This window comes from Momordica charantia (genome assembly GCF_013281855.1).
Source record: "Momordica charantia cultivar OHB3-1 chromosome 7 unlocalized genomic scaffold, Mcharantia_2.0 BLBB01000007.1, whole genome shotgun sequence".
NCBI lineage: Eukaryota > Viridiplantae > Streptophyta > Magnoliopsida > Cucurbitales > Cucurbitaceae > Momordica > Momordica charantia.
This window is the reverse complement of record NW_028275165.1, coordinates 709,664-734,004: the sequence shown is the minus strand read 5'-3', so window position 1 is coordinate 734,004 and position 24,341 is coordinate 709,664. Positions and strand designations below refer to the sequence as shown.

The following is a 24,341-nucleotide window of genomic DNA, read 5'->3' as shown; positions in this document are numbered from 1 at the left end:
TAATATAAAAGTAAAAAAACTATCAGCTTTAAATAAAGAATAAATTTTCAAAATATTTTTAATATAAGAAATAGAAAAAAAAAATATATTTTTAAGAAAATATAAAAATCGCATTTTGCAGAAAAAATAGAAAATATATTTTTGTTTAAGAAAATATAATAACTTTAAAAAAACAAATTTTCAAATATTTTTAATTTTAAAATATAACAAAAATATATTTTTGAAGAAAATATATATAAAAAAAAACAATAATTTTGTTGAAATTTGAACTTGCGCCGTGGCGGGGAACATGAAATTAATCCACACGCTTGAACCAACAACCCAAAGATCCATAATTAACTAATTAGGAACACCAGTTAATCTGAGGCTATCTCTAGACACAGAAATTAAAAAAAAAAAAGAAAAAGGAAAGAAAAGAAATGAAATGGAAAAGGGAGGAATGAAACTCCTTTTGTAATTTTCATAATTTAATCTATTTTTTGGAACGTTTTTCAAAATTTAGAAATAAAAGGGGATGAATTACAAAAAAATATGATAAACATGAACATTACCAAATGAGTCATTAATTACCTATTTTTAATAATAAGATGTTTTAATCTAAATATTAAAAAAAAACATTCATGACTAATATTATGAACATAACATGCTAACATATTTGTTAATTTCTGTAAAGGTCTAAGGTTCAATCTTTCATCTTATCTTTGTTGAACTAAAAAAATATTAAACATAACATTTTTCGATTCGAAGTCAAATAATAGTATGTGTTTTAAAAAAATGTCAATAATAGTATGTTATTATCTAATCTTTTTAAGAGAAAAGAAAAAGGTTAACCATCCTTTAATTTTCAGGTCAATTTCGGTTTTAATCTTCTAATATTTTTAATTTTATAATTATGCATGACTAAATTATTAAACTATCATTTTTATTGTTCTTCGGTATCATTAAAATTCAGAATTAAAATAATAGCAACATAGGAATGACATTCCTCAGTCAAATGACGCGTTTGGTGTACTGGAGAACGTATCCTTGGCAATAGATGGAAGCATGTCATGGGTGAAATTATTCTATGAAGCAAATCACTCGGGTGAAACCACCTGGGTGGTAACCACCGACAAGATTCAGAGTTGATCTACCCAAATCGATCCAATAAAACTCTCTCTATAAATTGAAGGAGAGATCTAGCTAGGTTCGAGAGACGTTAGCATAAATATACTTCTACTATTTTTAATGAAACACTTTACTAATTTAATTAGACATTTGAGTGTATTGGACTTAGCAGCATACTAGTTGCAGATTTCTCTTGTATGTAGGTGTTCGTTAGGACCCTCATCGTCAGAACACATATCCAAATATTAGAAACATGTTTGAGCACAAAATTTACTAAACTAGTGACAAATCTGAAGGGTAATTGACTTGCAATGAGTACTATATATGACGCTCAAATTAATATAGGTCTAGGCTATTTCATTCTCAAAGTAATTATTTCACTCTCAAAATAATATATGTATTCAGACATACCTAGAGATAAATTTACTTTAGATATTTATAAACGTCTAATGGCTAGATTGTAACTGTCCATGATATCTTTTACAAAAGTTAAGGAGCACTATGCGTAGTAGCAAGCAAGCGGTCAAGAAATTGTGTAGGTAGATATTACTCCCAAAACCGACTGATTCGCTATGGACGATGGCATCTAATCGACTTTGGATTTCTTGAGTTGTACTTCGTGTCGGCTTCATCGAGTAGCGAGTGGTGGGACGTTTCCCGCTCCTCAACAAAATGTGTGTTTATGAAGAAAGATCTTAACCAAAAGTTGGTATACCGACTAGCTTGACTTGTTACACAAGACTGTTTGGAGACATGGCCAATGTTAGACCAAATAAATTACATAATATATCAAACGGAAGTAGTGTTCCTTTTCAATGAATCTATTTTTTATTTTCTAGTTCAGGGAGAATATATACCTTATTTTTTGCTCTGTGATAACGAGAATACTTGTTTGAAATGGCGATATATTTTTTTAAGTATATTTTAGGTATATGCTACATATACTATCTATTCTTATTAAAATTAATGGTTTAGCACCATACAACCATACAAAAATATATTAGATAAGTATATATAAAATTCATGATTAGGTAACTTTTCTGACATATATGAGGTAGTTATGGGTACAGTAACATTAATCAAATAGTTGTGGGAATTTTTTGTTATGGAAATGGATATTTGAGAGAAAGGTAAATAAGAAAGTGAGGCATTCGAAAAATGGGCTAAAATGCAGGGATCGAAAGGTGAAGCACAAACATAAGAAATTGATTTGATTTGTGCATCTCTGGGAATTGGGATTCGTTATGGATTGTCCTTACACAGTCAACGAACTCATACTAATGTTAGGACTTGTTGCAAGCTAATTCAGAAATGAAAGAAGTCTACCGAAAGCCCTTGATACTTGTTGGATCAATCACACTGATAGCTTAAATAGATATGGACCCTAAAAATATAATTTGAATTTATATAATGAAATTAAAGAGAAACTGATTAGGTTGAGAGTAACAAGTGTTCTATAGTCGTCTATATTGCAAATAGACTAAATCATAAATAGTGTAAACTATTAAATGCTCACATTCAAACATCATCTTCTCTTTCTTTCTTTGGATTTAATTTTTTAAACGTTGGTGCAAATATTATCTTTTCTTAATTTAAGGAGAGAATTTTATTTTAATAAAAAAAAAGTTTAAAATTTCGATGAGTTTATAAAATTTTGAGTGACACATAGACTAGCAAAAGCCACGGCAGAGTTGACGTGTCAACTTTTTTAATCTTCTTTTGAATAAACGACGCTGGTTATTTGCATTTTCACCAAAAGTGAAAAAATATTTGTAAAATTAAACCTATACAAAACGCCTCCAAAACATGCGGCTAGAATTGAGTCGTACAGTATACTATTTCTTTACCGTACATTTTAATATACTATTTCTTTTTAATTCTTTTTAATTTTTTTAAAAAAGGTACAAAGTTCGTGACTCCGACTCGTGAGGACTTTTCAGCCACAAGAAACAACTCGGTTCACCAGAACGCGACACGTGGCAGCACGAAAATGAGCCTCAATTTTTATTTTTATTTTCCTTTTTTTTTGTGTTTATCGCCCCGCTGGTAATTAGGCTCTCGCTTGAAAAAAGAAAAAAAGAAGGAAAGAAAGAAAGACGACCAAAACGGCCTGCGTTTTGTGATTCGTTTGGATTGAGGTAAAAGAAGAGCGAGGAGGGAAAGGGGAATTAGGGTTCACAGTGGGGCGACACTGGAGACTGCGGAGGAGAAAATGGGACGGAACTAGATCGATGTGAAGAGAATCGAATCGAAGATAGCTGTAATCGCTATGTGACCTTCTGCAAGAGAAGATCTGGAATCATCAAGAAGGCTCGCGATCTCTGTTCTCTGCGACGTTGAGCTCAGACTCGTCGTCTTCACCAACCGAGGAGTATTGCAGCGGAAATAGGTACGGTTCTTCTTCTTTTCTCCGATTCTTCAATCTCCGACTGTTTTTGTTGATATATCGATGAACATAGTGCAAGTTGATTTTCTTTTGAACCACAAACTAGGAGCTATTGTTTTTTGTTTGCTCTTTTGGAGAGATTTTCTCGGAAAATTGGTCGTAGTCGTCGTAGCGCGTTTTCTTCGCTACCTCTGATTTCTCCGTCTCTGATAGTGACGAATAAGAAAATGCAAGCCGAATATCTTTTGGATTTGAGAGATTTTCTAGGAAAATATGTATAGAACTTAGTCTTCCGGCGATTTATTCGCTCTGATTTCTTCTGGACTACTTCTCTTCTCCGGCCCTAGTTCTTTTCCTCAGGATTATAGCCCTCGTTTGTCCCTGGTGTAGAAGAAGAAAATTAATGCGAGTCGATTTTCTGTTTGCTTTCTGAGAGGTTTTCTCGGAAATAGATGGACTTAGTCTTCCGGCGATTTTTCCGTTCTGATTGCTTCCGGAATCTTTCTAACGTTCGTCCCTGGTTTCTTGCTCAAGATTTACGTGTTTTCTGCAGCATATGTGTGATTGACTAAATTTATAGCTGCTTACATAAAAGTATATAATTTACAAAACTGTGACAGTCAGGGGAGAGAATTTTTATATATTTTTAAAATGATTTTTTCCATTTTTCATATTATAAATCCTTTTATAACTAAATAAATTTATATTACATTTCTACTGTAGTTTTTAATATATTTGTTAGGTGTCAACATCAAACTTGACTGAAGGTAGAGCCAAAAAGGAATGATGGATTTGAGAGAGAGTCAGTTATTCAATTGTCCCACTTATTTAGCCCAAATTCAAATATATATAATACTTCAGATTTTAAAGGTTTTACATTTAATTTATTTCCTAAAATACCTAGGATTGATTGGCTATGTATGTATAAATTTAGAAGGTAAAGCTTTTGTCTCTTATGAAAGTTTTCGGCTTGTGTCCGTCTCTTGATAAGATTACAAATGAGGAAATACGACAAAAAAAAACACATTGATAGGTTGCGAAGATTTAAAAAGAATAATTTTACAAAAGTTTTTATTGAAGATTTCAACTGCTTAAATAAATTATGTACTTTATATTTCAATATTTGTAGACCAACTAAATAAATTATATTTTTCATAACATCAATTAATTAAAGTGTATATTTTTGACTAAAAAGGTAGAAATTCGAAATTTCAATCCACATATTTTTAACTTACATATTGAGAGTTCAAATCTTTGACCTTTTAGTTGGAGTGACTTGCCTTAGTTAGGTTCAGGTTGACTTCAAAATTATATATTTTTTTAGAATCAATTACGAACTTATGTATATTTATCTTAAAATTTAAGAAAGGATGTAATATACCTTAAAAAAGCAATTGTGGAGGTCATAGTATTAAGTCAATATTGAATAGGATTTGTGTGGTTTCGTGCTTTTTGCACATCTAGTGACATTCTTGTTTAATTTTTTTAAAGTTAGATAAGTCAATTTGAACTTAACTTAATTGATAAGATATTTGTCCTCAATCGACTAGAGGTTTAAATTCCTTGTTAAAAAAAAGCCATTCATAGGTTTCCAAATTTGTTCCCTGGCTATTTATAGTTAGGTTTCATAACAGTAATTTGATATTATTGAGTGACTGTTCTACGTTTTGCACCGAAATTTTTAGGTTATTTAACCAACTATTTTAAAAATGACACTCTGTTTCAAATCACGATTTTTGTTATAAATAGTTTTCATTTATATTGTATATTGAAATTAAGTTAAATTAGGCAAAATGCCCTTTATATATCCTGTTATGGTTTCAATTTTACTCCCATCTTTTTATTGTTTACAAAAACATTTGCAATTTTAGTTGTAGTTGAAAACTTTTAAAATCTTAGAGACAAAGATTAGAACCATTTACATAGATTTGAATTTTGAAGTAAAATTGAAACTAAATTATATAAAATGATAATTAGTTTCAATTTTTCCGTTGGCATTTTAAAATTTTTAATTTTACCTTCAATCTTTTAATTTTCATAAGGTATTTTAACAGAAATTGCAAACAAGCATCTTTTAAAACAAACTAAAGATTAGGAGTAGAATTGAAAATTTTGAAATGATAAAAGATTAGACATGATAAATATTAAATAATTTGAATTGGAATTACTATTCACAAATTTATGATTTTGGAAGGAATAACTTTTTTGTTTATTAAAATAATTTAATCATGTGTGAGGACTCAGTTGAAGAACATAAGAAAAGTAATCATTCTTTGAAATCAAAAGTATGTTTTTACGGAATTGTCACTGTTATAGGGAGTAAGATCATTTTCAAATTTATTATTTTGTAAAGGAAAGAACTTAGGCAGTTGGCACCTAAGCAATTCCTTTAGAAAATATTTGTTTTACTCATGCTAACAAATTTGGTCACCCACAAAAATACATTGAAAGAAAACTAGAAAATTATATTTAAAAATATTTTTGTAGAACTTTTATTTCAAAGAATTAAAAATTTAATCTACATCAATAAAGTTGAAGGGATGGAAATCAACCCTGATGGTTTTGGTTAAATATAGCATATTGTTCTAATTTTATAAGGTGATTTTTTATTTGAACATTAAGATTTATCCATTAGTGTCTTAAAAGTTTTTTATTAAGTTAGGTAAAATATGTTAATGAAAACTGGCATGTTTTTAAATTGCATAGACATATTAGTCGGAAGAAATAGATTTTGATTATCATTATTAGATTCTTATCTGTCTTAATAATTATAAAATTAAAAATATTAGAAGATTAAGACTTAAAAATTAAGGACGACTAGCCTTTTTCTTTTTCTATGATTAGGTAACATACTATTATTTATCTGGTTTTTGCGTATGTTCAAACGACATGAATATTCAATTTCTAGTATTGCAAGAGTACTCTTTTCTATTTACTACTTGCTATCTCATTATTGTATTAAAAATGACGTGGAGTCCGTCATTTTCGTTATGGTATGGTAGTCGCGAGACTTTTCCCCCTCTTTCTTGGTCCTTTGTGGATGTTTGTCGCTCTTTCCTGCTTCTGTTCACACTTCTTTGTTCGCTAGTTGCTGAACTGTTACTTTTCTGTAGTTAGTTCGTCTAGAAAAGTATGGCCCTTTCAATTCTTTTAAACCGTGAACTAGGAGCTATTGCATTTTTGTTTGTTTCTGTTGCTCTTCGAAGATATTTTCTCGGAAAATTGGTCATAGTCTTAGCCGCATTTTTCTTCCTACCTCTGATGTCTTCTGGAATCTTTACCTCCTCCGTCTCTGATAGTGACGAATAAGATTTTCTCGGGAAACTTTTAATTTTCTGTTTGCTGTTTGAGAGATTTTCTATGAAAATGGACAGAATTTAGCCTTCCAGTTCCGACGATTTTTTCGCTCTGGTTTCTTTTGGAATTGGTATACTTCTCTCCTCCTTCCCCACTTTCTTTTCCTCAGGATTATTTCCGTCCTTTGTCCCAGCTAGAAAATGCATTTCAACAAACCACTTACTTTTTTGTTTGCGTCGGAGAGATGTTATTGGATAATTGATGAATTTAGGCGATTTGTCCGCTCTGTAAATTAACCCTCAAACTCATGTGAGAAAATTGCACCCTTAATTTCTTAATTGTAAAAATGAAACTTTTTAAGTTTTAAATAAATAGTTCGACTTTACTCTATTTCTCTCTACATTTCTTCCTTTCTCTACTTTTTCTCTTAATGTTCCTCCTCTTTCTACTTTCTCCTCTCCCTCCCTTCGTGATCAAGAAGCTATAGAGAAGATTTGGGGCAGCAGTTGAAGGAAATTTTGTGTATTAAAAACAAAACATTAACTGGTTTCTTTCTGTCTGTTTACCCGAATTCACCCACAACTTTCACTCTGAAAAGGGAAATTATCCATGGACTTGGATTCTGCCGGAAGGAGGGAGAGGGAGAATATGGGTTTTGCAGCTGGGAAATTGAGTAGTGGCAGAGAGTGGCGGAGATTCTTGGACGATGAAGGTGATTGAGGGGAAGAATTTTGAGAAAATGGAGTTCTGGAGTTGGGAGAGAGATTTTGGAAACCAAGAGGAAAAGCCGAGACGCGACAGTTTCTTAACTGCGATGGAGGGGATAGGAGAAAAGTAGAAAGATGGGAAATGGAGAGAGAAAAGAGGAAATCCGGAGAGAAATAGATCTAATTTTTAAATTATAACGATTTTATTTTTATAATTTAAAATTTAAGATTTCAAATTTTTCAGGAAATTTTGAAGTTTAATTTTTATTGTTTAAAGTTTAGGAATCCAATTTTTCCACCTATAAAAGTTTAAAATTTAATTTCTACCATTGAAAATTTAAGGGATGGTTTATGTAATTTGTCCTAAACGTTTTTATATATTTATTAAATGATATCTTTCAGTCTTCATATTATAAACTTTTTATAAATAAGTAATTTTGTTACATTTCTGCTCTAGTTTTTAATATATTTGTTAGGTGCCGACGTCAAACTAGACTGGAGGTAGACCAAAAAAAAGGAATGAGTGAAGAGAGAGTCAATTGTCCCACTTAACCCAAATTCAAAATATATAAATACTTCAGTTTTTAAAGTTTTCCATTTGATTTATTTCCTAAAATTCTTGGGATTGATTGGCTATATATGTAAAGTTTTTGTCTCTTCTGTAAAATTTTGGCTTCCGTCCGTCTCGTGATAAGATTACCAATGAGGAAATAAGACAAAGAACAAATTAATTAAAATAATTTTAAAACACTTTTTATTGAAAATAACAACTACTTAAATATACGGGAAAAATCATATATAAGTATGGCATGGGTTAGACTAATTAAATAAATACGTCTTCGATTGAAAGGAGGTAATTTTTACTTCTACATGTAACTGAATTCAAAATTATGTTTCTTAAAATCAACTACTAAATTATGTATGTTATCTTAAAAATTAAGAAATGATGTGATATACCTTGTTAAATCAATTATGAATGTCGTAGCATTAGTTTAATCTTGAATAAATTTGTGTGGTTTTCATGTTTTTCTTCAATGTCTATTGGCATTTGTTGAGATATTTACAATTAAATTTATCCAACTCATCAGCTTAAGCTTTTGAATTGAGTTATGATTTATTCATTTTTAACATGGTATCAAAACAATAGGTCATGTGTTCAAACCCCTGCATTGTTATTTTTTCTCCATTAAATTTACTCAATCCATCATGTGTTAGTCACACACACCCGATACTAAGTTAGAACCGAATTTGTGTGAGTCGTAGTAAAAGTTAGGAGTTTGTAGTATACTTTGATTAGATCTATATTCTCTATTTTATAGAAGTAAATAATATCATATTCCTCGACTATCTTCTTTTGAATCTCTTAGATCTCGGAGCTATATTGTGGGCGTGTCGGTTTATGGGCGGCCTTAGCCCTTAGATCGAGCTTGCCTATGGGCCTTAGCCTTCAAGGTATAGCCCAAGAGTTGGTAGGCCTAACAAGCCCTAGCCTTCAAGATCTCGTTTAGAGGGCTAAGCTTTTCAAGGCTCGATTCATTGATTTCTACCTCTAGTCTTGATTCGTGTGGCTCATGTACATGATTCATAAGGCTTATGGTTGTGGAGTCATTCTTTTGGAACCGGCTTATCTGGCTTTCTTGTACTTTGTTTGTGAATTAGAGCTTTATTTCACCCATAATAGACATCATTACCAACAAAAAAAAAAAAAGAAAATTTATAGTTGTCAATCCAAAAGATTTCCTTGAACTATTCAGAGGTTGATTGGTCTAAAAGGATTAAGGTAAATCAAAAGATTGAGAGGGAATTGAATTCAAACTTCATGATAACCATCCATCTAAAAATAATTTTCTATGTATTTTCTTGATAATCAAATAAGTGAATGTTAACCATTAAATTAATTGAGGTGCAATGTAAGCATGCCATATTTGTCTTTTCTTCTGCTGGAGGAAGATTTGGTGACTTCGACTTTTGTGTCAACTGACATGGGACATTCAGTAATGAAAAGGTTTCTCGTTGTTTGCGCTCTTTCTTGTTCCTTTGCGATGCTCTTCCTGAATCAAACTTCATGACTATATGCCATATTTGTCTCTCTTTCCTGCTGACTTCATTCAAGTTGATTGTCAATATCCATTACCCTGTTCACACTTCTTTCCCTAGTTGCTGAAATATTACTTTTCTCTAGCTAGTTACGCAAGGAAGTATGGGCCTTCAATTTGGATGTTTTCTGATAATATTTTGCTATTTATTAAATATGTGTGGAGCTACAATAGATATTATCAAAACACTGTTACTGTCAAATATTTATTCGCCAAGTATTAGACACTTATTTGTAAAATAATTATTGAATGTTTGAATTAAACTCTTCCATCTTTTGTTCATTTATTTATTTATTTTGATAAATTTGTTCTTGAAGCATATAAATAAATTTAAGTATTTTCTTTTTATACGAAATACGAGTATTGTTGACCTTAGATAAAATAAGATGAAAACATTTAGAAGAATGTTATGTTTCTTTATTATTATTATTATTATTTTTTGAAATTTAAGAAAATGTTATGTTGGCTTTGGCTGTTTTTTCTAATATTTTGATATAAAATGGCTGTATCATTAAAAATAGGTAATTTTTAAGTGTCTTCAACTTCTTGAAGCTAGTATGGCATATTTCATCATGTTTTTTATATTAAAAATATTGTAAACTGAAAAACAATTTTCAATGATATTTATAAATTAAAATACTCATATGTATAGCATTAAAAACACTATTTTCCAAAAATACATCCTTGTTGTGTTTGATACGTCACATGCATGGTAATTCATTAAGTACTAGTATCTTACGTATTCGTCCTATTTTGCTTTTTGGTAGGCGTAGACTTTCCTTGGTATGGACTAATCATGAGGATTTGATTTTGTTTCCCGTTATGAGTTGGGGAACTTTTTTCCTTTACAAAAAGTGATCTATTTGAATACATTTGGTGGAGAAATCATATGCTAAAATTATTGTGAATTTACTTTGCAATCAAATAAAGCAAAATTATTTAAGTGATGAGATTATGGAGTAGAATTGTAGCATTAAATTTCCTTACTCTTGTATCAGACCTTGGAAATAATAAATTAAGATGCTTGTCTAAATAGAAACTTGTTCAATACTTTTGGCACCATATCATTTCGGTGATATAAGAAGTTTAGCAAATAGAAGACTACCATAACTATTATGTTTGCAAAGCTAGTCAAGTATTTAAGTTTTAAATTCAAAGGGGAATAGGAAGAGAAAAAATTATCAAGTGTTGTTATTTATTTATTTATTTTATATAGAAAATAATATCCATTAATCTTTTAAACCATAGAAGACTTTTTCACCCATCTAGATAAGGTAGGACTTTTTGGATCTTGACAATAAAATATAGAAATCATTCATTTGATTTTGAAGTGCTGGATTGATTAGATGAAGTGTTTCTTCCTTCTATACGATAAGATTTCCTGCTTTAACATAATCTAACAAATGAAAAAGGAAACTTTCTACTCTTTTACTTATTGAACATCAATTATCCTGATATATACCTAATAGAAATTCATCACCTTCTAAGAAGGCTTCTAGACCGCCTTCATTACATTGGAAGAGCATCCACGTGCTATCTTTCTCTTTCACTTGTAAAAATTTCTAGTAGCCCTTATTGTGGCAACAATAACATTCAATTTCACCATTCTGAGCCAGATGCAAAACCAGAGGTGGATTATTTTTTCCCACTTTCTTTCCTGCAAATTTTCTCAACAATTGCAGCATCATAAATTTTTGCAAATTTCAAATTCTTATCTCCGAATTTAAACCAAAAACTTGACTGCTCACCAAATCCCATAACTCAAACCAAAAATTCTGATACTAGTTGTTGGGAAAAATATATAGTATATAAAAATACTATCCATAATTTTCTCCTTTTACATAAGGGAGCAGATCACAGTTTAATTTATAATAAAGGAAATGCGAGATAGGAATAGAAAAACAAACACTAGAAAATATATTGGTTCGCCCCAAATTCGAGGCTACTTTCAGTATATTGGGAAGATTACAATGACTTCTATTTGCTGTACTCACCTAGATGCTACAACAATAGTCACCTAATTTCTAAGCACTGCTACTTAAACATAAAAAATGAAAACCTCCCAACCGCCGACAACACTATACTGATCTCTTAACTCGTTTGTTCTCCGCCTTGCCAAAAATGGCCAGCACGAAGGTTTTTCTCCTCTCTGTCAAAAATCGTCGCACCCACTTTTGCTTCTGTTAAAAAGAGAAAATCTCTCCATATTGTGTTGAAATATAAAAGGGAAGGGTGGCCGGCAAACTTGGTGGTGAAGGAAGGGTTAGGATTTGGGAGAAAAAAAAAAAAAGGAGAAGACGGAAGGGTTTATTTTTATTACCTAATTCACAAAGGGAAAATTACCACCCACAGTTGCCGGTTGCCATTTGCCCACGCCATAAAATATAAAAATGATGCAAATGCAAGAAGAAAAGAGAAGAAAATGGTAGAAATCTTGGGATTTCTTTTTATTTTATAAAATAATGTTTATTATTATTATTATTATTATTATTTTTCATAAAAATTCTAGCTGCCAGATCGTGGCTTCCAGATCGTGTAGATGAAAATCGGCGGAAATCGATTTAAAAGAAATCGCCTACCATATACGAGAAATCGCCTCTGAATATGGATGTTGATGAAAATCTCAGTACAAATTTTAGAAATTTATGGAAATTATTTGATTAGTTAATGAAATGATTTAATTTAAAATTTTAGAAATTTACTAAAATTATTTAATAAAATGATTTAATTAAAACTATAATTCATCATTTTTATTCATCGGAGATAAAAATAATAGTAATATTTATAGGGAAATGTAGGCATCCTCTCCCCTTTTTTTAATCATGCAGGGCCGTATGTCAGATTGGGCCTGACCAGTTTTGGGCTTGAATTTGAGACTAGTAACAATGTTTGGGCTTGATTCTAGACTTGAGTAAAAATGGAGTATTTCGACAAAATATTGGGATATTGTGAAATGTTCACGAGAACTCGGATAAACTTTTTTTTTTTTTTTTTAATAATGCTTATTACAAATATATATCAACTCTCAAACTATTTCAAAAAATAATGCTTTCGAAATTGTAGATTTGTTTTTAATAATGGCATGTAATCTTTTTAAGATACGACATATGCAAATAATAATAATGTTGATACTCTGTTATAGTGGTTGTTCTATTACTTTTTATTCTAGTTTTGGGTTCAAGTCTTAATTATGTCACTTTTCATTCTTATATTGCAAATTATTATTTTTATTAAAATTTATCTTCTCTCCTAAAATAAAATAACAACGGATTCTAAAAATAGACAACAATAATTACTATTATAAAAAAATGTAATTACTATCTTTTTCTTAAAAACAATATATTTTTATTCATAATTTCTTTTTAGAATTAGCAGTTGTTTTGATAATATAATTTTAATAGTAATTAATTTTTTTTGATATAATTGAGATTTGAACCCAAGACATCTAGATTAAAAGGTAAGAGAACAATCACTGTAGCAGAGTATCAACACTGCTATTATATGCATATGTCAGAATTTAAAAAAATATATATGGCGCCAGCGAAGCGCCATGAAATTAGGGAAGCGTGAGGTGACATAAAAGACGACCTACAATTTAAAAAGCATTATTTTTTGAAATAATTTGGGGGTTGATATATAGTTGTAATAAGTTTCCAAGAGAGCAGTATTAAAAAAAAAATCAGAACTCAAATCTAAATAATGGAAATTTGAAAACAATATTATTTATGTTTTTATTATTTTAAATTTAAAATTTTAAAACGTAGAATTACATTAAGATTAAAATTTTAATATAAGCTAGAAGATTATAAACTCATTTAATTTTTTTAAATTAAAACATGTAAAATATTATATATTAATTCTATAAATTTTTTTTAGTACAACATGTAGGGTGGAGGATTAAACTAACAGTACCTTAGCTATGCTTGCTCTGATACTTTGGTTATCGGTTGTATAAAATAATAACAAAAATTATAATAAAAATAATAAATATTATTTTAGATTATTAAATATTTAGTCAATAATTCCTACTAGTTTACAAATATATTACAGGACATAGTTGAACAAGTTTTTAAATTGAGATTCAATTTCTAAATATACTACCAAACACATATGTGAAAATACCAAAACACATCCTAATATTTTGGGAAGATCAAATTTTCCATATATCTAATATCTTGAGGTGGTCGATACGGTGATATGTTGGGATCGATTTTTCCTTATATTTAATGTCTTGATGTGTTCGATACAATGACATGTCAGGACCGGAACATATGTGATTATTTACAGTAAACTGCCATATTTGGTACATATTTCCTAATGTTAGATTTTTTTAAATTTCATTTACATTTATTTTATAATTACTTTTAGAGGTATTCTATTTTTATAATTTTTATAAAATTACATTATTGGTGAAATTTGCCCCAAAATGTTTATACATTAATTTGATATTTGCTATAAATTTTAAAAACTCAATAATTTAATAAAAATCAAGATTTGAACAAAATTAAGTGTGATTAAACACAAAATGTCCCTTTGCAAAAAAAAAAAAATATATATATATATATATATATATATATATTTGCTATACCTTTTTTAATTTTTTAATTTGTCTAAAATATCATTGATGTTTCCATAAAATCGAGATCTTTGACATTTTCATCCACATCAATATTTAAAACCTTATTTTTAAGTTGTATTTTTACTTTTTTCTAAATATATATATTTTCTATAAATTTTTTTATTTTTTTAATTTGTCTAGAAATATCATTGTTGTTTCTATAAAATCGAGATCTTTTAACATTTTGGATCCACGTCAATATTTAATACCTTATTTTTAAGTTGTATTTTTACGTTTTTTTAATATATAAATGAAAGTGGTCTTTTTAGACTGCTCTCAAATTAGTTTTAAAACTTTTTAATTTTTGCCTTTACGGTAGGAATAAAAACGATTATGAACCAGAATAAAAAACAATCAGAATGAAATTAATGAGAACGAAAATATTTGTTATTTGATGCCTTCATTCTTTTGAGTTCAATAGTCCTTTGGCGTTGTATTATTGATGATAGTAAATTTCATCTCAAGAATTTATTTAAGATTAACATATAATGACAAATTAAAAATTTAAAAGGTCACTTCAACTAAATATTAATATATTTTTTATTAGAACTGTTGATGTTGTTTTCCATCGAGATCACGAGTCGGTTCATGAGCTGACAAGGATGAGCTCCGAGGTGTGATCTCGATGAAACCTGCATAAGGAACAAACACTTCGACGCAAGTTAGAGTGAGTTCAAGCTGTATCAAGTCATTCTCGAAGGAATTGCATACCTCGATACTGGGGTGGAGTGTCCCTTTTATAAGCAGGGGAGACAAAGCCGTTGGAGTCGTTTCGACCGGCAATTACGACTATCGTGCCCTCAGGTTGGTGGTCGAATTCCTCAAGTCCGTTGATCTGGTTTAATCATCTCAACTCGGCATGGATCAGGTCGGCAGGTACGGATGGTCCATTTTCTACCTCCTAATGACTCTAAACTTAAGTAGTTGCTAACACGTGTCGAGTCTGATCTTGACCACCAACAAGAAGAATAATTATTAATATAAAATACTATTCAATTTTATTACTATGTGATTGATGAAAAAGGTCATTTGAACAAAAAAAAATAGGGAAAAAAGTCAAATTTTTACTCTTTTAAATTTAGCAAATTGTATAAATTTTCACCCTAAACTTTTAATTTCACCCCTCCGGTGTTACAACTTTAACCTTCTATTAAATTTTCACTAATTTATCAACAAATTTTAATTAAAAAAATATAAAAAACTAAAACTCAATAATTTAACAAAAAATCAAGATTTGTACAAAATTAAGTGGGATTAAACACAAAATATTGAATCAATATGACCATTCTAGAGGGGTGGGTAAAGTTTAATAAAACCTTTATAAATTTTTAATCGAGCCCCATTTATAAAATTAAAGCACTTTTGTATACAATTAATTTTACCTCAAATTAAATAAAAAATTAATAACATATTTCAAGCACCCTAATTAATTCTAATGTAAATATTGGAAATAAATACCAACAAAAAATAATTATCAAGGAATAAATTCAAAAAATAGCAATTTATAAACCCAATAAATTAAGGCAAGAGGGTTGGGGATATTGAAAGGAGTAATGAATTTAATATCTCGATTGAAGGCATTCGAATATTGGCAAGAAACTTCAACAATAATGTATTTGCCAACCTACACATGAGCTAGCAAAAGTCTCTTCAAACAACAATGTTTCTATCTTATGGATGTATGATTTTTACTCCTTTGTTATTTCATGTGGTTGGGAAGGACATCTTTAATTTAACATTGACATCTTAATAATTTACATATACTCCCAACCAAGAGGTTGTGAGTTCAAATGACACACAATTAATTTCATGCCATTAATAATAATTAAAATTAATTGTAAAAATTAAGTGATAAATGGTGCGGGAAAATGTCACCGTAATTTATAATAGTTTGGCAAAATTGGCCTACTCTACTCCCCAAGTAATATTCGCAATTGAAAATTCCGCCTCTTTTTATGCACGGTAAGAGCTCAGCCGCTACAATGTTTTTTTTTTAGAGTAAGAAAAAATTCAATCCTTTATATCGTAGAGGATCAAACCATTACAAAGCTTTTTTACGAATTCAATAACAATCCTTACAAGATTTGGAAATTAAGAGTAAACTTATAAACTCTTCCCAAAAAGTGGATGAACAAATTTAGATCGGTAAGAAAAATACTTAAAAACTAAACTTTCAAATGTCTACTAGAAAAAAGAATTACAAGTTGAAATATCTCTTGGAATAAATTCTCTTTCACAAGAAATTAGAATAAAGTTTAGCAAGGGAATATTGGTACATTATTGTGTCTAATTTTAGGAGTAAAAGTTTGTTTATTTTTTGTTATTATTATTATTATTATTATTATTATTATTTTTGTAAGTAGAGTGCAGATGGTTTAAATAGAAGAAAGATTAATGAATTAATTTTTTTTTACCAAATATATCCAATTAAATGTTATGATTTTTATCGCTCTATTAAATTTAAGTTAGTTCATCCATTAATTTTAAAAATCTACAAACAAAACGAACATAACTCAATGGTAATTGATATACGTCTCTAACCAAGAGATTGTGAGATCAGCTATTCCGTGGGGACATTACCACTCCTTTGAAAAAACTTTTTATAACTCCCCTGTCAAAATCAAGAAAGTCAAGAGGTATTACACTAGACAAAGTCCAAGCAAAGAGTCTATTTTTACAAGAATAATGTCAACATGTTGCACATGCTCAATTAGAGGGAGGAAATATTAATTAAATTTTCAAATAAAACTTCTTATTATAAAGCAGGAGAGTACCACTTATAAGAAATTCAAAAATAAAATTTACTCAAACGATAGTTACTCCCCTAAATTAGATAAACAATATATGAATAAGAGGGATAAACAATAATAATGGAAAAATGTTAAATAAAGTAGAGAGCTGATGATCCCTTGATAATCTTTTAACATCAATAGAAAATATTTTTTAAACACTACTGAATTTTCACAGGGATTATGTTTTTTTTTTTTTTTTTTAATATAACTACAGCTCCTTTTTAGAAGAAATCCTTCCCAATGTTTTTTGGGCATCGGAAAAAATGGTTTTTCTTGTAGTGGTATAGAGATCAAAGAAAGACTTGTTATAATCTTTTGAATATAGTAGAACCTGCTTTTGTAAAAGACTGGACGTAGTGATAACTCTAGTTACGACAGAAAGTTATCTACTGTCCGTTGCCCTAAAATTAACGGCGATATAAAAATTAAAGGGAAAAAGTACTAAAAAGCGATACGTACGAAGGAAGAAAACCCACGAAAGAAGATGAAGAAAAGGAGAAGGAAATGGAGTTTTAGAAAAATTTCGAGTTTTTCTCTATTGTATTTTCGAGTTATCTTGGTTGTATTTCCATTTTTATTTTGATGTTTCGCATCTCTAATGAGCTAAACCAAATCTTGAGGAAGTTGTTTCTTTTGTTGTGAATATTTGATGCTTTAGCTTGACCGAACTACCATCATGATAGAGCTTGACTTATCTTTTCAGAATTTTTTAATGCTTTGATCACCATTATTCTTGAATTACCAGCTCTTTTAATATTCGGAAAAATGTTAGGGAGATGTTTTTGTTTCTATTTGATGTTAGATGCATATTTCCACATAGAGAATAAATGTTTAGGAATAATATTTACCTAACATGGCATAAAAATTGGGTTTAAGGGCTGATTGAGTAGTAGATGTGAGGACAGCGCATTAAAGAGCTAATTAATGACGTGTAAACATTGAGAGTTAGTGATGTGTGATATTTGGTTGAAATTGACTCTTATATTTGTTATTATCATCCATTAGCAGTAAATCTTGACTTTGTTATTAGGTTAAGATCCTCTTGATTTTTGCATCCATTTTCATTTTCTTCTATTTTGACATGGTATCAAAGCTTAATGTCTAGCGACTAAAGTTAGATTCTCATGATTTTTTTTTTAATTTTTTAGTTCAATTACGATGGTTTTGGTTTTCTCCCTCTACAAAATCACCTCACATCGGTGATTATGCAATTCAAGGTACTCAAATAATTAGCCCAGAGAACAAAATTTTTCTATAGTAAAATTGAGTGATGAGAATTACCTTCTATGGAAATTCCAAGTCTTAACCGCTCTCGAAGGTGATGGATTAGAAGATTATTTGGAAGATGATTATGAACCACCACCACCGATGTTCCTTCAAGGTGCTGGAAGTTCTACCACTACTCGCAGTCTGAATCCGAAATATACTTAATGGAAGCGACAAGATAAAATAATTTCTTCATGGCTGCTTAGATCAAATGGCCGAAGAAATTTTAGAGCAGATGTTACGTTGCACGTCTGCAAATGAGATCTGGAAGTGTCTGTTACAAATACTCAACTCAAGAAATCTTGCCCAGGTGATGATGATTAAGATAAAACTACAAAATTTGCAGAAAGGAGGTATGTCACTCAAAGAATATTTTTCAAAAATAAAGAAATGTGTTGATGGATTGGCAGCTGTTAGTAAATCTATTTCAATTGAAGACTGTAGAGACTGTTGGAGAGAATCCAATGTGATGTATTCTCATTATTAAAGTCTATATATATAGACAAATATACAAGGTTGACCTAATCTTAATAAGGAGAAGGTAAATGACAAATTAATATTAATACAAGAATATAAAATATACTCATATATACTCTAACACTCCCCCTCAAGTTGGTGCATATATGTTAATCATGCCCAACTTGTTAGACAAATAATCTATTCGTGCTCCATTCAATGCTTTAGTAAAGATATCTCCTAGCTGCTCTCCAGTCTTCACATACCCTGTAGCCACCAATCCATGCTGTATTTTCTCACGTACATAATGACAATCAACTTCAATGTGTTTGGTTCGTTCATGAAATATTGGATTAGATGCAATATGAAGAGCTGCTTGATTATCACAACAAAGTTTCATTGGAATGGTGATACCAAATCCCAATTCAGTCAGAAACTGATGTATCCATACTAATTCACACACCGACTGTGCCATAGCTCTATATTCTGATTCAGCACTCGAACGCGACACCACGTTTTGTTTCTTACTTTTCCAAGAAACTAAATTACCTCCGACAAATACACAATATCCTGAGGTTGATCTTCTATCTTCCTTAGAACCTATCCAATCAGCATCTGAAAAACATTCAATATTAAGATGACCATGATCTTTACATAACAAACCACGTCCAGGAGTACCTTTCAAATAACATAGAATATGTTCCAATGCGATCCAATGGTCAGTCGTAGGAGAACTCATAAACTGACTCATAATACTGACTGGATAAGCTATGTCTGGCCTCGTAACCGTAAGATAATTCAGCTTCCCTACTAATCTCCTATACTTCTCAGGATCTTTCAACAACTCCCCTTCCTTTGTAAGTTTTAAATTAGGTATCATTGGGATACTACGCGGCTTAGCAGCTAACTTTCCTATTTCAGTTAACAGGTCAAGTACATATTTCCTCTGTGATAAGAGGATCCCCTTCTTGCTCCTTATTACCTCAATTCCTAAGAAATATTTCAGCACTCCCAAATCCTTCGTATGAAATTGACTATGAAGGAAAGTTTTGAGTGATAGGATGCCTGATGAATCATTACCAGTAATCACAATATCATCAACATATACAACCAGTAAGATAACACCTGACTCAGTTTGTTTATAGAAGACAGAATGGTCCGACTTACTCTTCTTCATTCCAAAGTTCTCAACCACCTGACTGAATTTTCCAAACCATGCTCGTGGACTTTGTTTCAACCCATATAAGAATTTACGAAGACGACATACCTTTCCATTCTCCCACTGAGCAACAAAACCTGGTGGTTGCTCCATATACACTTCCTCTTGAAGATCACCATGGAGGAAGACATTTTTAATATCAAGCTGATGTAACGGCCAATGGTGAATAAATGCCAAGGAAATGAATAACCTAACAGAAGTCAATTTAGCAACCAGAAAAAAAGTATCACTATAATCAATTCCATAAGTCTGCGCATATCTTTTAGCAATAAGGCGAGCTTTCAAACGGGCAATGGATCCATCAGGATGAACTTTAACAGCAAACACCCATTTACAACCGATAGGTTTTTTTTCTGCAGGAAGAGACACTAAATCCCAAATACCATTGTCATCTAAGGCAGTCATTTCCTCCAACATAGCAGCCCGCCAACTAGGATGAGACAAAGCTTCATGAACAGTTTTAGGAATAGATACAGACTCAAGGGATGCAAGAAACGAACAAGTAGGTGAGGACAAATGGTTATATGAGACAAAAGAAGAAACATGATAAGTACATTTACGCTTACCTTTTCTAAGAGCAATTGGAAGGTCATCACTTGTTCCTGGATCCTCGGGCGAAGAAGCTGCTGGTATAGGCATGAGTCCGTAGGAGGTTGCCGACGAGAATAAACTTGAGTAATGGTGGGAAGAGAAGGATCAGGCACATAGAAAGATGTATTGCTAGGAAGCTCTTTAGTGGTAGGAGAGACAATGAAATATACAACAAAGTCATCATCTTCTTGTGAACTCTCCCCCTGACTGGTACTCAAAGATGATGAAAAAGGAGTATTTTCAAAGAATGTAACGTCGGAAGAGACAAGATATCTATTGAGATCAGGACAATAACATCAATACCCTTTTTGAACACGAGAATAACCAAGGAAAATGCATTTCAATGACTTAGGGTCCAATTTGATGAGCTAAGGGCGAACATCACGAACAAAACAGGTGCAACCAAATATTTTAGGTTTAAGAGGAAATAAAGGTTGCATAGGACATAGAGTACGATAAGGTATCTCACCCTTAAGAACTGATGAAGGCATGCGATTAATGAGGAAGCAAGCCGTCGAAATAACAACGGCCCAAAAATATTTTGGAATATGCATTTGAAACATTAAGGCCCTTTCTGTTTCGAGAAGATGTCTATTTTTTCTTTCTGCAACTTCATTTTGAGACGGAGTATCGACACAAGGGGATTGGTGAAGAATACCATATTCACTCAAATAAGAGCCAAGAGCTCCAGAAAAATATTCTTTAGCATTATCACTTCGTAGAACTTTAAGAGAGCCACCAAATTGATTTCGAATTTCAGCATGAAAGTTACGAAAATGAGAAAGTAACTCAGAACGATGTTTCATTAAATATAACCAAGTTACACGGGAAAAATCATCGACAAAGGTAACAAAGTACCGAAACCCACTTTTGGACTCAATAGGACACGGACCCCAAACATCAGAATGAACTAATTCAAAAAAGATAGTAGCTCGTTTATTGACTCTAGGATACAAACTAAGACGATGAAACTTAGAAAATTGACATTATTCACAATCTAAAGAATGCAAGCTATGAAATTGAGGACGAAGACTCTTTAACATGGAGAGAGATGGATGACCCAAACGACAATGTTCTTCGAAAGGAGTTGGCACTCGAGTGCAAATAGTGGCTGTAGGTATTTGTGTATTAAACGTGTAGAGGCCATTGGATTCACGCCCTTTACCAGTAGTCTTCTTCGTCGTAAGATCCTGAAATAGGCAATAACCAGGGAAGAATAAGACACAACAATTGAGATCACGAGTGAGTTTACTAACAGAGATCAAATTAAAAGAAAATTATGGTAAATTTAAAACAGATGTTAGTGAAAGGAATGTGGAAAGATGAACTGTGCCAGAGCCAAGAACAGGAGAAAGTTGTGCCATTTGCTATGGTAACATCAGGCAAAGATGCAGATGGGAGAAATTAGCAAATAAGTTAGGGTTACCTGACATATGATTTGTCGCACCAGAGTCAATGACCCATTTTGATGTGGAGGAAATAAGACATTTACTGGTGCTACCTGACTCAGCGATGGCGGTAATCGGATTAGAGGACGATGCCGTTAATGACCCTTGATACTGTTGGAACTTAGCAAATTCTTCCGCAGGAATTGTAACTAACTTGCTAGCATTATCAGGAGTAGATGCAACATGGGTAGATTGTGTTTTCTGACCTTTATTCAATAGCTTTCTACATTCTCGTTTTGTATGACCAGACTTATGGCAATAATTGTAAAAAATAATATCTCTTGAATTTGATTTTGGAGCACTAGAACGTTGAGCGTTCGAAGTCGTGGAATTCCCTTGGTAGGTATTACCTCTGTTTGCATTTGTACTACGTCCAACCAAAGCACTATGAGACTGAGATGACAAGACGGGTTGTGACTTCTCAACTCGAAGTACTCGAGTGTATGCCTCATCTGAAGCTGGAATTTCTGAACCAGAGAGTAATTGGTCTTTGGCCACATCAAATCTAGGTGGAAGACCAAGAAGAAAATTGATAACTGCTAGTTGTTCGCATTAAGCAAACCGAACTTTTGCATCATTACTATCTGGGAGTAATGCATTAAACTCTGCATAAATTCGTTTGTGTTCCATAAAGTAATTTGTAAGAGATTGGTCACCACACTCAGGTTGGTAGAAGCGCTTGCAGATTTCAAATATTCGACTAACATTTCCTTTTCTAGAATAAAGGAATTCTAAATATTTAAGCAACTCTTTAACATATTCACATTCATTGACCAAGCCAATAATGTCACCCTCGATCGAATTCTTGATCTGCAGAACCAGTCGAGCATCATCCTGCAACCAAGCTTTCTTGCTCTATCCTTAGGCGGATCCTCAGTTATGTGATCGTCCATATCAATACTTTGCAAAAAAAGACGAACATTGATTTTCCATGAAGAATAGTTTGATCCATTCAACTTGTGTTCTGTGATTTTTGATATCATTGGGATCACCTCAGAAGTTACGATTGATTTCTTCTCAGCAATAACAAACAAGCGAACTTATTTGAACAAAACGATAGAACCAGACCAAACCACCCGAACCAAACAAAACAGATGAATCAAACGGTTGGAACCAAACCAGATTAGGTGTTTTCTGAAACCAGAAACCCCAAGTGCTCCCACATGACAACCAGAGGGGCGAAGGCGATTGGCTGTGACGGAAGCGCACCGCGACGAAGGTGCGAAGGACGGCGAGACGAAACCCACGAATAGCAATTGGAAAAACAACTGGCAAATCAGCAAACGGCGGCGGCAGGGGTCGGAGGCGACGACAGTGGTGGTCGGCGGTGGCGACGGTGGTGACGATGGTCGGCGGCAGCGACAGTGGTCAGTGTTGGATAGCAATGAACAAAACCCTAAGGCACAAAACCTTAATGGGGGCAAAACCCTAATGGGCATCAAAACCCTAATGGGCAAGAAACTTAGAGCTTCGATACCATGTAGAGACTAAGGTTAGAGAGAATCCAATGCAATGTATTCTCATTATTAAAGTCTATATATATAGACAAATATACAAGGTTGACCTAATTCTATAAGGAGAAGGTAAATGACAAATGAATATTAATACAAGAATATAAAATATACCAATATATACTCTAACAAAGACCATATTATTTACATATTAGTTGGCTCGGAACTAAATATGAATTCGTGCTCTCTATTATTACTGGTAAAACCGAGCCTTCATCTGTACAAGAGGTTATGGCTCTTTTGCTTGCACAGGAAATTCGAAATGAAAGTAAGCATGTTAATATTGATAACACCTTGCCCTCTGCTCATCTTATGGTTTAAAGTAACACACTCAAAGAAGGACAAAAATCCAACAATCAACATGGGAATAACCATGATACAGTCAGAGATGTTGTGAACATTCTAATCGTGGAGGTAAACAATGGAACAATCGAAACATAATCCAATACCGGCTTTGTGGAAAATTCGAATACACTGCAACAAAATGTTACTCGCGTTATGATCCACCACGAAATCAGGGTATGAATTATGGTCAATATACTTCTCAAATATAGACCGAATAATGGCTCTCATTTTCCTCAAATGTCAGCTATGGTGGCAACTCATGATCTTAATCGAGGTTGTAATTGGTACCCCGATTCTGGAGCAACAAATCATTTGACAAACAACTTCAATAATCTTTTCTGTGGGGTCCGAATATGGTGGAGGCAATTGGGGTCTTGTAGGTAATGGAGCAGTTTTACCAATTTCACACTTTGGTTACTCTTCTTTCTCTTCACCCTCTATTAGTCAAGTTTTTCATTTAAACAACCTATTACATGTCCCTCACATAACTAAAAACTTGATT

The 24,341-nt window shown here is 31.8% G+C and overlaps 1 long non-coding RNA gene and 1 pseudogene across 1 annotated transcript; one reads left to right on the top strand and one right to left on the bottom strand.

Moving 5' to 3' along the window:
• Nucleotides 1-2,747: 2,747 nt before the first annotated feature.
• On the top strand, nucleotides 2,748-9,875 carry LOC111022554 (uncharacterized). The gene is made up of 2 exons (XR_015792293.1): nucleotides 2,748-3,496; nucleotides 8,865-9,875. It is a non-coding gene; the product is annotated as an uncharacterized LOC111022554 (long non-coding RNA).
• Nucleotides 9,876-21,696: 11,821 nt separating this feature from the next.
• LOC148209971 (uncharacterized) lies at nucleotides 21,697-23,422 on the bottom strand (annotated as a pseudogene).
• Between the last annotated feature and the right edge of the window lie 919 nt (nucleotides 23,423-24,341).